This window comes from Squalius cephalus (assembly GCF_949319135.1).
Source record: "Squalius cephalus genome assembly, chromosome: 20".
Classification (NCBI taxonomy): domain Eukaryota; kingdom Metazoa; phylum Chordata; class Actinopteri; order Cypriniformes; family Leuciscidae; genus Squalius; species Squalius cephalus.
Genome location: NC_137141.1, coordinates 29,428,545 through 29,440,479, shown reverse-complemented (window position 1 = coordinate 29,440,479; position 11,935 = coordinate 29,428,545). Strand labels below are relative to the sequence as shown.

The window sequence follows — 11,935 nt, the reverse complement described above, 5'->3', positions numbered from 1 at the left end:
TATCTTGTTGCAGGCACTTGACCACTGGCTTTTCTTTACAAAGAACAATTGAAATAAAACTCAAGGAACTAAGCATATTTGTCTTTTATTAAACATTTAATGAAAAGTGTTGTGTAATATGGCACATGCAACAATGCCACAGGTCCTGTCAGGTGTGCAACCCTCAGACTTTTCAGACACTGAAATCTTCCCTTTAGTTAGCCAAAGTTCATTTCATTGTGTGCCCTTGTCCTGGCTAGAGCTGCATTGTAACTGGTTTGGGTCAGGGAATGGGGTCATAAAACACCTGTCTGCAGGAACATGTCATAATCACCTATGAAAAATGCAGTTCTGTTAGGATCAATAAGTGTATGTAATACAGTGAGCTTGATATTTAATTGTGGAACTTTCCTTACCACTTTCAAATAATGTGCAGGAATGTGAATCTCTGAAAATTCTTAAGTCATGCACAGATCCTGACCTTTTTGCTTTCACATTTGTGATTATGGAAGATTTGTCAACTGCCTTTTTTTTTATTTTATATAATATTATTAATCTGGAATATTAAGAATCCCAATTGTAACTGGGCTGCACATTTACATTGTGAACCCCCTTTCTGTTCACATAATCCCCTTCATTGAGGCCTTGATGGCAGCCTATAGTCTATGGTACCAATCACGTTAGTGAAGCCTGAGTGACATACTGTAATCGGCATGGTCATGATTGTATGATCTTCATAAAAAATGATGATAGCCTAAAAAAAAATTTGCTTTAAAAAAAACTGCTTTACAACATTGGGTCTAAAGTGGCTTGGAAATGCCAAAAAAAAAAAAAAAAACTTTTTTAAACCTAAAAGCGCCAGGTAAACTCCAAATGACACGACAGACAGCCCTTTCCATCAACTTCTCCGCATCTCCAATAGTGTAAAGGAAACTCGCAAATAATCTTAGGGCAATGCAAACAGTTTGTGCTGTATTTAAAGCCAGACTCCGACAAGTCGAAAATAAATGTGCGTTTCCAACAATTTAATAATGTAAACGACAATCTCACGAGTCACGAGAAAGAAAAAAAAACATCTCAGAAAGTGCACTATCGCGCTGCGCTGGACTTCCCGCATCAGCTCCGCTTATGAAGCCGGGATCTAATCCTGTTTACATGAAATAAGCCTGCTCCCGAGCAGGTTTGAGCTTGCGCATGTGTTGCTATGACAGCAAGTCCAGGATGAGCTTCGAAGAACCAAACGATCCAAGATCATGCCAAATCGTCAACAATCAAATCCAGCTAACTGAGTTAGCGACGTACGAAGAACGAGCCCCAGGGCACCAATAAGGTTGTTTATCACCTCCGAAGTAGCAGTAATGGTGCTATGGGCAGTTCTAAAACCAGACTGAAAAGAGTTTAAAATATTATTGTCAAATAAAAACTGTTTTAACTGTATATTTACCTGAGATTCAAGGATCTTAGCCAAAATTGAGAGTTTAGAGTTTGAACGGTAGTTGATCATGTTTGAGGGATCACCACCTTTAAATAATGGGAGAACATAAGCAGCTTTCCAAACATTAGGTATAGAATGCGACAAAAGACTCAGATTAAAAATGAGTTACTGACTCTGCTATAACATCCGCCGCCACTTTTAAAAGATAAGGATCTAGGTTATCTGGGCCTACAGATGTTTTGTGGTCAATGCCCTTCAAAGCGGTCCAAACTTGACTTACTGGTTTAAAAACAAACACATCCAGATTTCCAATCACTGGTGTAACCACAGAACATGGGATAGTTTTATTTGCATTTAAACTATCGAATACAGAACCAGCATGAATGAAGTGTTTATTTAACTGATTGATCAGATTTATCCTTTATTTTCTCTACATCAACATGAATATATTCAGGAAGACTAGAGGGTACATGAGTAACTGACAAGGATTTAATTAATTTCCAGAATTCTGAGGGGTTATTTAAATTCTCTGAAACCGACTTTAAATAAAACTCAGACTTAGAGACTTTCTAACCATCAATGTGCACTTATTCCTCAGTGTTTTAAATGTAGACCAATCAGCAGGGGCATTTGAGAATCTGGCTTGCGCCCATGATTTATTTCTCAAATGAATTAGCTCTGAAAGACTGTCTGAAAACCAGGGATTGTCTCTACCGCTGATCCTGAACTTCTTAATGGGAACATGTTTATTAGAGAGAGACAAAAAAATTGAAGAAAATATTCCCATGCCAGTTCAACATCCTGCATTAGAAGTACTCTTCTTAAGTCACTGTAGTACAAATCATGCAAGAAAGCCTGTGTCACGGTTTGGTGTAAGATGATGAAGGCAGAAGATTCCAATATAAACTTTTACTCACAATAGGTATTTCCACAGGTACAGACAGGCAGGATTACACTCACACCAAAAACCACTTAACATAGACAAAAACAGACAAAGACCGACTGAACAGAAGGAACTAAATACACACACTGATGAAACACCGATTGACAGAACACAGGTGATACAGATAATTAACTAGACACAGGTGATACAAATTGACTAATAAAGACAGACAGGACTCAACAGAAACCCAACACTGACAGCCTGCTCCTCATTTTTTTTTAAATATCTTTTTTTGTATCCCTGACACAAGCAATTACACAATGATCGCTGACATCATTGCAGAATATGCCAGTTGAAGTAAATTTGTGAGCATTATTCGTTATAATTAAATCAATTAAGGTAGACTTATGTTGCACTTTAGGATTTGGCCTTGTTGGTGCATTAATAAGTTGTGTAAGGTTTAAGGAGTCACACAATTCTTTAAAACAATCAGATGTCCCTGAGAGCCAGTCCCAATTTAAATCACCCATAAGGATGAACTCAGAGTCATTTAACTCATGTAAAATATCTGATAAGGCTTTGAGAGCATCTTTTGTTGCAGAAGGAGGTCTATAACAGCCAACCACAGTAATATTAGAAACTTTTGAAATACTTTGATGGTCAATACTTCAAACTGTTTAGCTCTAGTAATTGACAAGTTTACAGAGCTAACAAACTTAGATTTGACATAGATGGCCACTCCATCTCCTTTACCCACCCCATCAGTTCTGTAAACTTTATCCATCAATAAAAATCAAATCGTCAGTTATAGATTTCTTAAGCCAGGTTTCAGTAAGAACGACTATGTCAGCATTTGTCATATTCACCCAAATCTTAATCGTATCCAATTTAGGAACTAAACTTCCAACATATAAACCCAAGACCTGTTCTACTTTTAAAATCTGAGGGAGTGGGCAAACAAAGAATAGATGTAGTAGGCCCAGGATTTGGCTGAACATTTCCAGATAACATCAATGAAAGCATTACCATACATCGTAATTTTAGTTTAACAGGAAATTATTTATCAGGACCCCCATTAACTGTAAACTGAGAAAAAGAGTCCTCCTTGCCAATAAAATAGTCATTTAACACCATAAGATTCTGAAGTTACAGGATCTCATTTACATACACTGTAAATGATTTCTGTTGTTTTCACAGCATTATACTGTTTTTCTCAACAGTTTATTGCTGTATAACCTATGTACAGTATGTTACTGTAGATTTAGTTGCTTTCACAGTATTATTTTGTATTTTCAACAGTTATGTACTGTGCACTCAGTTGACAGTATGTTACTGTAGATTTTCAATGCATTCTGGGAAATTATTAGTTACTGTAAATCTAAATACAGCAGTGCAAATTGACCGCGAAAAACACCACACACAATTCCACAGGACTACTAACATTATCCTTACAAAAAACATTTCCAGGACTGGGTCCTACAGTCTAACAGTCTTAATTTCTGTCAGTGGGGGTGCAGGAGAGCGCGTTTACTTTGAAAGAGTTTTTCTGTTGTGACTCAGTGCATCGTCACGTCTTTTCTGCCGACCTGGAACTTCGTCATATGGTAAGTAATAAATCTTAATATGTGTATGTGTTCGAACTTCTAGCTAATAACTTTAAAGTTTTTTAGAGAATAGCTGACCACGATTTCGATGTTTAATTTATTCTCAACATTTTACTATAAGCTGTCTACAGTATGATAGGCTACTCTGTTTCAATGTAGTTTGGGACATGTTAACCTACTGTAAATTTAAATAGAGTAGTACGAAATGACCGCGAAAAATAACCACAAGCTGCCATTTTATGAAGAAATCTTTAGTTCCCTGAGTAGCCTAACTTTGAGAGCGCAGGCCTTTGCATCGCGTCGCTGTGTCTGTCGGCGAAGTTTTCGCCATAAATATCTGGTTAGTGATGAATCTTTATTATTATTTTTTTATGCAAACTAAATAGTAGCAGGTTAACGTTTAGTTTAGAAGAAGAACTGCCCGCGGCTTATGTTCTACGCCTCGTTTAAGTCAGAAGCGTATTTCCCATTGTTGATAGCTAGCCTACTTGATTAATAAATGTGATTTTATTAACATAAATTGCATATGTAGCCTCTTATAAGGTCAGAATGATCTAATAATTTTGTTATTTACCATTTTAAGTCGGTGGAAGTGCCCGCGCGTTCATTATTTTATATCATACGGTTTATCAAATCGATCAATATATCCTGAAATCGGATACCCAAGGTTAGGATTCGGATTCTTGTTATAAAATTAAATTTTCGATTCCTCTTATTGATTTATTCGCGCTTATTTTCGTCTAAATCAGAATTTTCTTTTACACGCCTGTGAGGACCTGACCTGGCGATCTGCCAGGACCTTGTGCAGTTGACTCAGTCAGTGTTCATTCATACACTTTTTTTACAAATTGATTTCTATTAGTAACACTAACACCAATGGGTTTTTATTTTGCACAAGTGATGGTTTAGAGCTTATCCCCTATTGTGATGTGACTTATTACAGATTATGCTATATTGTGATCACTCTTGATTCAGTAAAATATTTTTTATTTTTTTGTAGGTTTCTTGTCAGGATAAATCCTGAAAATTCGAAATGCACATCACAGTTCCAGGTGAGCAGAAAGAGTGGGAAGGTTGTTCGGAGGAAGACCATGGCCTTGAATCCACACGTTGCATCTTACATCAGGGACTTTGCAGAATATGATTGGCAAAATCATTAAGGTAAGAGTAATATTAGGGATGTGCAGTGGAGTCCATATCTGTAGAAATGATTTGTGTCTGAATCTGTATTTAGAAAAAATCCAAAAAGGGTGGAAATGACTTAAACCATACATTTTTCAAATTGATAGTCTGTTTTAAAATGTAATTATGTTCCCTTTACAGTTTCCATTTAACAAATATGCCTTGTATAAGTCAAAGAATTCATATTTTTATATTATAATTGTAACATCTCTTTAAATAAGTTTTAATTAAAATATGAAATGGTAAAAATAGGGTTGAGTGATATGGTAAAAAATCATCTTGATAAAATGTTTCATATCAGTCAGTGTTGATAATTATCACAATCAATGTCAAATATTTCTTTCTTTTAAGTTTTAAATGTTCTCAAACATACATTAAATAATGAAGACAACAGGTAAAGTTGTCCTGAAATGTATATGTATATTCATATAATGAAATGTAATAGGGGTGGGAATCTTTTTGATTCTACGATTCGATTCAAATCTATTCTTGGGGTCACGATTTGATTCAAAAGAGGCAGTACTTTTGAAATTGGGAATTCTCTTTTGAATCAAATTTCAATTTGATATACTGTATGCATAGAATAGAATTAAAATATATGATCAAATCTAAAATCAAATCTATGCATATCTTAATGAAATTTGATTCAAAATCGAGAATCGAACAGCAGAGAAATGAACAGCAGCTACTGTTAGTCCTAATCAAGTGGGAGTTATTTAGTTTAAACACACCTGAGACACACCTCATATCTGCGTTAATTTAATCTAACCCGCTGCCGCTCAGCGTTCACATTAGCCTCTCACGGCGTGAGCTCACGCACGTCTTTTTCATCATTAAAATGAGTAAGAATCAAATCGACAGACATGACTATGAAAGGAACTGACTATAGTAAGCATCGTAAGCCTAAATTGATCGTAGAGACCATTGGTGGTAATTGTTCTATAATCAATTTAAGGTTACAATACTTTGGGGAAACGCAGCCCTGATCAGTGACCGATTGTTTGGAGTCAGAGATATAGAATATGGGCCATTGCCTTCTCAATATTTATTACTTTAGCTTCTGATACAGGACATGTTCATTCTCTTTTACAGAGTATTTGTTCGTTACCACAGAAAACCGTTTGCGTGTCCATGTTGAACGTGTTTCTTGTATGTAAAAACTAAAGTAGCCTACCTAAGCTATTTTCTGTGAATGTGCGAGACTTCCGGTTCATTACCCACTATATGGAAATAACGAGATGAATAACAAAGTGCTGTAAATGATAAAAATATTTGTGCTATAAACTGTTGACAATTATGACAAATTCAATACATCAAAATATCAAGAAGCATAACAAGCTTTTTTGTACTGCTAGAAATAACTGTAAGCAGATGACACCGGAAGCCAGACACATTTCATTTACAAATGGCCATGCCCACTGTAAAAATAAGGTGGATACCATAGGCAAAAAAAAAAATCTCCTAAAAAGGTGTTGATAATGTGAGTTAGGTTTTTTTGATTATTAATTGTATGTTTTGCCTCTGATTGATTTGTGCTTATCATTCCTTGCAGGATTATCAGAAGTGTTGTCGCTCTTCTTCCACTTGACACCATCACTACCCTCCTCACCTGGCCTTCATCCTCACCTGTCTTGCTTTCTTTCTAAGTTTCTTTTTTACCTGTTCAGGATCATTTTTGCATGAATTGAAATACATGAATTGTTCACTGATTTTAATTATTAATTATATATTGTTCATTAGTCTTATTTTAAAGCAGATTTTTATTGTTGTGTTATATTACATTATTATTACTAATGTATTGTTTAAAAATACACAATAAACCTTGTTGTGCAGTTAAAGCTTCAATTGTTCTTTTTTCTATTTCCCATTAACAGTTAAAATAATATTCCTATATTAAAATAATATTCCTATAATAAAATATTAAAATAATAATAGCACTATAAAAGTCATAAAATAACATTTCATAACTGTATAATACTATACAGTATTATTACAAATCAACGGTGTAATACTGTGTTTTAACATGGTAAAAAAATACAGTAAAATAATGTATTTAATTTTACAGAATGCTTAACAGTACTGTATTTAGTGTTACAGTAATATTACTGTTGAATGAAATACAGCAACTACTGGATAATTGTTGCCAGTAAGTTACTGTTGATTTGACAATAAATTTTTTACAGTGTACACTTGTAAATAGAAATTATTCAATATATGAAATGGGCTGATTGACTGATGATACACGTTGAAAAGGTTGAAAATTGTCTGAAGTGTAGCAAGTACAACCGGAATTCACTCTCCTTACTGTGTCCATTTAATTCATTTAATTCCTGATTGCAAAAAATAAGCATCAGGAATATAAGGAAATACATGATGCTGATGTATCGAGGACAAATCCGGTAGCCGTGTGGGTTTCAGACTGAACAAATTAAGAGGTCTATAGACCCGAAGAAACTCAGTCACTCTTCCACACTCAGGGTCCACAACTTTGATAGTCAATATGCTACTGGCCTGGAAAAACACAGCAGCAAAATTGAGTCCTTAATTCAGAAAAGCTGTTTTCCAGTAAGTGGATTCCTGATAGTCCTATAGGCCTCAGCAACCCAAAAATAAAAAAATGTGTGGCCATCCAGTAGCCTAACATCTAAAAATGTATCAAAAATCACGGAATGATCATAACAATGTTGTTCTTAGAAAGAACCTCACCTTCAGGCCTCAACCAAGAGTCCACAGCTCTGACAGTCCTACTAGGCCAGGAGAAATCCAACAGGATCAAATCCGTAATTCAGGTTTAAAATAAGGCTGTAATCCACTGTGAATATAAATCTTCTTCAAAATAGCAGAACACTGGCTGCCACTGAATCTGTTAAAAGATCCATAAAGAACTGCTTTGTCCTTTTTTTCAGAAGTTGTACTCCAGCAGATGGATTCCTAACAGACCAATGCCTTTGCCTTTTCAGGCACGAGTCAGAGTTCTGTGGCAATCCAGTGACATCTAATAAAAATATAGCATCCAAAGATCCCAAATTGGAAAGAGTGATATTTTTGAGAGAACCACTCATTCAGGCTTAAATATGATAAATGAATATTTAAAATCTTGATGGAGTCTATTGACCAGAATCTATTGACCAGAAATGCTCATCTTATGACTTGTGCCCTGTGAACCAATTTAACCGAAATATGTTTATCAGTGCGAATTGTAAATAATTCACTTTATTTTCAAGTTACTTTGTGAATTTATGATTAAAAAGCATGATATTAACATGTTTTGATACACTGAGGATTTTTTCCACAGAATGTTTGATAAATCATTACCGATTGTTCGTGTATAGCAGCGGTGCAGTGCCCAGAATTTCCTAAGAAATAGAAAATGTATTCTTGGATATTATGAACAAACATTAACACATCGAACTTTTAAGTGGTCTTACTCAGAGGGTCTCGTTAATAAAAAAAAAATAATAAAAAAACGTTTTCCTTCCAAGTGAACAAACAGATGGTTTTAAAGCTTTTGAAAGATGTTTGTCTTGGTATATTTTTTTTTTTTCCAAAGTACCCTCACAGTTTCAAAGTGATTGCACATTCTTATAGCTTGGCACCATCAAACTACTCCCCTCTTTGCACAGTGGCAGGACTTGATCAGACTTGAGTGATTTTCATTTGCATATACTGTATTGGCTCAAGGATTTAAATACCTAACAAACCTGGCTGGCATGAGTGTTCATTTATCAAGAAATGTCTCATAGGCTACTCTTACTTACTATGGTCATAAATTATATATTTTTTACTCATCATTATAAATATATTATAAACATATTAATTACAATTACAAGACTGGTTTCTGCTGCACTGAATGCATTTTTTGGAGGCCTTACATAAACCCATACCATAAAAGCAAACTAAACTGTAATGTCTATAAAAGCAGCATGTATTTTATTATATTATGCAGAGAAATAAACCATGCTATCTTTCCTCCAAGAAAATAATAATAATAACAATAATAACTTGCTAATGTGAAACACGTAGACCAATCTTTTGTCCTTTGGCAAATGTGGAGGATTTCAGTGTCTTATAATGACAAAGATTCAGAAGAGTTCAGATGTCAATAACTTTGTTATAAACACCTACGCTGGGAATGGGGCAGGGCTTCTACAAGTGTTTAAAAGCTTGAAGTAAGGCAAAAGTGTGTAAAGACGGAGAAGATTACCAGTCACTTGGGTGAAAATTCATTGCATCTCTGAAGGTACATATTCATCTTATTCATGTCAGTAATGCAATAGGTTAAACCTCAATAGACTCATTGGAAGGGAAGACCTATATTCAGTTTGTAGATACAAACTAATTGATTTAACAAAAAAAAGCACTTTATGGATTGTATACTTGTATGAATTTAGTTATTTTGTCTTTAGTATGTAACATATGCAAAATAAAGTACTAGTGTACATTTACATCTGTAGATGTTGTTCTGTAAGGATTTATTATACTGTGGGTAACACTTTATAATAACGTTCAGTTGTAAGTCATTTATAAGTGGTTAGTTAATGATGAACTAATCATTTACAAAATATTCATAAATGATTAGCAAGTGATATGCTAACATTTTATGTATGTTTTGTAAATCCCATTACAAGTCATTTACAAGTGATTAGTAAATGATTACCTAATCATTTATGAAACATGACTATGCTTTCATAAATGATTAATAAGTAATATGTTCATTATTTTATGTATGTTTTGTAGATTCAGTTATAAGTAATTTACAATTAATTAGTTAATGATTAACTAATCATTTACAAAACATGACTATGCATTTCATAAATGCTTAATAAATGATGTTACATTTTTTTGTATGTTTTGCTCACATCAGGTGAACAGTGGTTAAAGACTCCATGTGTTTCAGAGAAGACAGCTGTCTATACCCTCACCAGTCAGCACTTACACTGCAGCACACACAACAGTGTTCAACACCTGTTATAGATGATATGTAAATACATGAATAAATCATTTAAAAACACTTTCTGCATCCCCTAATCTAAAGTGTAAACTATTCATCACTTGTAAATGTGTTACACATCATTCGTAGATTGCCACTTCAAGAATCAATAAGGCATAAGATCTACGAATGTTATCTACGAATGATGTGTAACACATTTACAAGTGATGAATAGTTTACACTTTAGATTAGGGGATGCAAAAAGTGTTGTAAATGATTATTCATGCATTTACACATCATTGTGTTGAACACTGTTACTTACCTGTTACAAATTATCTGTACGTGTATACAAGGCATTTACAACACTTTCTGCACCCTCTAATTTCTACATACATACAAAAAAATAACATAATTTATTGAACATTTATGAAACGCATATTCATGTTTTGTAAATGATTAGTTCATCATTAACTAACCACTTATAAATGACTTACAACTGAACGTTATTATCAAGTGTTACCGAAAAATCAATAACAGGATGTGTTCTGTTTAGGTTTAATCGAACATGTGAACAACTATGTTCAAAGACTCTTAGCACACATACCACAAGAACAGTCATAGAGCTGTAAGATGAACTGACTCATTGATCTGTCAGGGTAAACATTGACCTTCCTCTTAAAATAAAGATTGCGGCTGGTATTTCTGGTGGCAGGGAATGGCACAGGTTGTCAATGGGAACTGGTGAATATGAATGTGATAGAGGTAACTTTTATTAAAGCAATGTAATATCTTTGTATTGTTGTTGTAATTTCCTATTTTTAATAGTAAAGAAATCCTGACAGATTTCAAAATGCCTCCTCCAGCGGTTCCACACGGCATGTGCCTAAAAATCATGGATGACCGCAACACGAAGGGTGGCATGGGCTCTGAAACAAATCCTTTGAAGTTCATGGATCAGGACTACAACTTTTTACAAGACTACTGTCTTAAGACAAGACAGAGATTTGTTGATGAGGTTTTCCCGCCAGACCCTCGTTCCATTGGCGAAGGGCTGCTGGAGCCAGAAGTCATGGCCCGAGTGGAGTGGATAAGACCATCGGTATGTAATCTATACTTCATCTTTGACTTGTTCTGATAAAAATGCACACCCAATTAGAAGTGTAAAATTTTATAACCTTTATGGAAAGCTAAAAGATGTGACACTGACAATCTAAATGCTTTAAAGAATTTAAAAGACTATTAAAACCACTATAAACCACATCCCTTTCACAGAAAGCAGATCACAAGTCAAATACTGAAGATATTACTTTTTTTTTTCTTTTTCAGAAATTGTATCCAGATAAAGCTGAATTTATTGTAGATACAGTGTCCAGGTTTGACTACGCCCAAGGGAATATAGGTATGTCTGGGTAACCACAATATTGCTGTTTTAGACACTTAAAGCGTGGGAAGACAGTTTTTAAGACGCTAGAAATAGCGAGCTAGCTTTGAAAGCATAAGATCCCATGCATTACTTTCAAATTTACAGCAAAATATTTTGTTTTACAATTAGAAGTAACCAATTAGAAGAAACTGAGAAAAAGCATAAGTAACAAAATGCATTACTTACAATAAAAAGTAAATAACACAATTAGTTACATTTTGTTTAGGAATTAACGTAATATTGTAATGCATTACTCTTAAAAGTAACTTTGATTACTTTGTCCTATCACCTCACATTCACGTAGGCAACTGTACATAAATGGTTGTTTGCTATATATCATAGGGTTATCATATATATCATTTTATACATATAATAGGGTTGCTGTGATGCTGGTATGGCACATCAAAGCCAATATATTTTGTGTGTATACTGTACATAATTATTTCAGAAGATCTTTGTGGGACACAGTGAGTGTGGAGGACCGCAAGCGTGAAAAACT

The 11,935-nt window shown here is 34.4% G+C and overlaps 1 long non-coding RNA gene across 1 annotated transcript; it reads left to right on the top strand.

The window, feature by feature from the left end:
* The first annotated feature begins 9,277 nt into the window (after positions 1-9,277).
* LOC307148550 lies at positions 9,278-11,401 on the top strand. Its single transcript, XR_013819460.1, has 3 exons — positions 9,278-9,323; positions 10,839-11,112; positions 11,340-11,401. It is a non-coding gene; the product is annotated as an uncharacterized lncRNA (long non-coding RNA).
* Positions 11,402-11,935: the final 534 nt, after the last annotated feature.